The sequence below is a fragment of the Macrosteles quadrilineatus genome, unplaced genomic scaffold (assembly GCF_028750875.1).
Source record: "Macrosteles quadrilineatus isolate MER2022 unplaced genomic scaffold, UCM_ALF_1.0 Scaffold_74__1_contigs__length_567022, whole genome shotgun sequence".
NCBI lineage: Eukaryota > Metazoa > Arthropoda > Insecta > Hemiptera > Cicadellidae > Macrosteles > Macrosteles quadrilineatus.
Window position 1 is genome coordinate 544,088 of NW_026542667.1, and position 3,885 is coordinate 547,972.

Consider the following 3,885-nt stretch of genomic DNA (forward strand, 5'->3'; position numbering starts at 1 on the left):
CAGCCTACATCACTTTTGATCGTCTCAAACTTAAGTTTAATAAACGGATATTTCGCTTGTAACTCACTTTTAAATGTGCACTTTCATTTGGGCATTATCATTGACTATATAGTCAATGATAATGCCCAAACGAAAGTTTATATAACCACAACTAGACTTGCCGAGCATACGGGGGCATTGAAGTTCAGGCGAGGACCGCGAATGGACGTAGTACAGGACCGTGTCGCTAGGAGCTGCCAGAGCAGCACCGGTACTGTTATGTAGGTCACGGTCCGCGGAGCGGTCGCAATGAGGGGAGGACTCGTAGTAGGACGATGACGTCATTAATTAGTTCAAATTTGTTCCACGGGCAGCACTCTAGTCAGGCAGCCGACACCGTTGTGACGTCATCAACTTTACTTTTTTTTAGGCTTGGCTTGATGTTTTGTTGATGTTGATACATCGATCGGTGCAGCAGAAGACAAGAGTTGCAGTTGAGTATTTTAGTATTTTTATTATTATTGCAAGATTTCTGTTACTACTGACACTTACTTGTTATTTGCTACTTATTTATCAGTTAGGCATAGTTCATAGTTTGAATTGGCATTACTTACAACAGTATTATTATTGCAAGATTTCTGTTACTAAGTTACTGACACTAACTTGTTATTTGCTACTTATTTATCAGTTAGGCATAGTGTTCATAGTTTGAATTGGCATTTGAAGGCATTACAACAGTAAGTTATTTAGAACTTTCAGCCTCATGAAGGTCTCATCACCTAAACAAGGTATTGCTGGAGCTGCCTGCTTTTTGCTGTCTTGTAATGCGGAGCCGATTCTAACAGTAGCGAAATTGTTAAAACTTTGTATTGTATTTTCGGAAATAAAGACAGTGCTTTATACAAACTGTCTTGAAGATAGGCAAATACTTACTTAGGCCTATTAAGTTACAACTTAGGTTTTAATCGTAGGCCTAACTGACGGATGTGGTTCAGATTTTATGAAATGCAAGTGGCTCGTCAAATGTTCTTTTATAAAATAAATTACCAGGGCCTAAAATTAAGAGTAGGCTCCGAAAAGTATATACACATTTAAATTGTTTCAGGTAACATATAGGGCACGAACACTTGTCGGTAAGTTAGCATAAAACAGTTTGATCGCAAGGGATGGATGAAGGATGAATAAATTGTATGACTAAGCCGATAGCGAGTTTGATCCAGGAAGCTCTGCGGACCGGTGTCAGTATAAACTGGCTGTAGAACGACAAAGTTACTGAAGTGGCTCATCCAACTATGTCTTAGTTAATGAATTAAAAATGGCTAGCCTACATGCATGTTTGGTTACATTAAGTCAAAGCATTATCTTGATCAATTTTAAGACTAAGTTAACTCACCTTTCACCTCTTTGAGACAAATGATATATGTTAACCCGATGAACTTGACCACCATTTTACCTAAAATTTATATGCCTCGACAAAAAAAAAAATCGATAACTTATGTTTAACTTACACTAAGTTATTATTGTCTTGTTACAGATTCCTTGAAGGTGGCTCAACAAAATGCAAGGCATCAAAAGTAACATCTGATCAGTACGGTTCAAGAAGAAACGAGTGTTGAATTCTGATCTTTGTTTTAAATCAAGATTACCTTATTTGGTAAGAACAGTTAATATATTATTTTGTAATCATATCCATGTGTGCATTAATGTCAATAGTGATAAGTCAACGGTAGTCTCTTGCTGGATCCCTTTTGGCTTAGCCAATCAAATACGAGATCACTGCAATGGTCAGAGCCGCTATCAAATTTTGCTGAAGCATCTGACAGTTGAGGCTTTCCTATAGTTTTATGTACCAACATGTATTTGGGAAAAATTAAATCATGTTTATTCCAGCTAGAGAAGATTTAATTTACCATTTTAATAAAATTGTAGGCTATTGCAAAGCTATCCTCTTAATGTTTCTTCAGGTAGTCACTCATCACATTCAAAAATATGTAGGCTGCCTATAGACTATAGAGGATCAAAGTAAATGTTTACCTAAATTTGTTAATGCCAACAACTTTTTTAGATTTATTTTTGATTTTATGATCTTAATCATAATTCAACCCATCACTAACAAATTTGTGTTATTTTTATGTTTAGACTCATGCATCTTCGGCTAAAGCGACATACCCTGAGTTAGAGGCAGTTAATCAAAGACTGGCTCGGACAAGCCAAATCAAGAGGTCTGAGCCAAATACAAGGTAAGTCTTAGTAGTGGTAAGTGAGTAGGCTTAGTACAGTAGAATTTCAGAGGAAAGAAAATATATTTCGAACTATGGGAAGTTTAAAATGTAAAGAGTTTGATTTATAGAGGTCAGAAAAATAAAATTTGAATTGTGGAGGTCCCAGTTTTAAGTGTGGAGTTTGAGAGAATGGAGACTAATGAACACATCTTGGGGGACGGATTGTCAGTTCATGTTTCAACAAAGATATTTTTTGTCTTACGGTAATGCAGTTCGAATTGTAGAGGTTGACTTCGAATTTTGGAAGTAACAGTTTTAATTATGGCAACAAAATTCAAATTGTAGAGGCTGTATTAAGCTTAAAACTACTTTGTACTACTTTGTACTATCGGTATATTATTTTTTTTAATTTTAGAGGCTTTGTGAGGGGAACAGACAAACATTTCTAATTATATAGGTTTTCGAATTAGCGAGGTTCTACTGCATAGGTACAGTTTATGACTTGGCATAGTGAAAAATATAACACTTAAAGTTCCAGAACATAAAAAATTGACGATGAATGTTTTTTACAGAGTGAAAATTATTTCAAGTGTTGCAGTCAGAAGAGATGTGTCTATTCTGTTTCTTCCTCTCTAATATAGTTATTTGTGCAACTAGTGAGAAAAGGGAGCAATTGACTCACTCGAGAGAAATACTTACTCACGAGCCGTAGGCGAGTGTGGAATGGTTTCTCGAGTGAGGCAATTGCACTTTGCACTCGAGTTGTACATTATATTTTTCCTACAGTTACCATAAAACAAATAAATGGTAAAGAAACGTGACATATTTTTACACAGAAGTGAACTTTTAATATTACATTTAATGATACAACAGCTGACCAGCTGATTTACAGCCAGTGCTGCCAACGTATATTGCGCGCATACGACCTTGTCTGCATGTTACACGCTCACTATTTCGTGCCTTCACGTTGCAAATCTGGAGTGATTGAGACAAAGTAATTAGAGTGAGACAATGTTAACATTGTCTCACTGATGAGCGAATTGGCCACTTTGCTTTCTAAAATCAGTGAGAGAACATGTACATTGTTAGGTAACTGTAGGAAAAATATTTTGCCAACAGCCGATCAATTTGTCAATGTTTTAAATCTATGCCAGTCTACAGACCAAAAATATTGTTACAACAATGTACATTGCCATATTGTACTATAGTTTTTCAATTTTTTTTAGGAACAAATGGGACAATATTCCTGGTTCTGGAGCCAAGCAACACCCAACACTTGGAAACAAAAGACCAAGAATAGTTATTTTTAATTTAACAATTTATTCTTTTACTTTACAAAATTAACACCTAAATTTTAAAAGCTAGCTTTGGAAAATAAATATGTGTGTTTTATAAATAAAACTATATTTCAACAACTCTTTTGTTTCAATTGATTAATATTTACAATTTGTTCAAGGTAGGCCTATATTGCTATTTTTGGTTTAAGTAGTGAGAAAATATTAGTCTTAAGATATATTTATGTGACCCTATCAAGCATATCGAATGTATTAATAGTACAGGTAAAACTCTACCAAGAAAACATAAAAATTAGCCCATTCATGAAACTTGCAGGAAACGTAGTACTTACCATAAGGTTTTGAAATCTGAAGAGTCCCTAGCGATTGGGGGGGGTGGAAGTACCATT

General features: G+C 35.2%; 1 long non-coding RNA gene across 1 annotated transcript; it reads left to right on the forward strand.

The window, feature by feature from the left end:
• Positions 1 to 387: 387 nt before the first annotated feature.
• LOC128981995 (uncharacterized) lies at positions 388 to 3,608 on the forward strand. Its single transcript, XR_008489527.1, has 4 exons — positions 388 to 472; positions 1,514 to 1,633; positions 2,119 to 2,219; positions 3,428 to 3,608. It is a non-coding gene; the product is annotated as an uncharacterized LOC128981995 (long non-coding RNA).
• Positions 3,609 to 3,885: the final 277 nt, after the last annotated feature.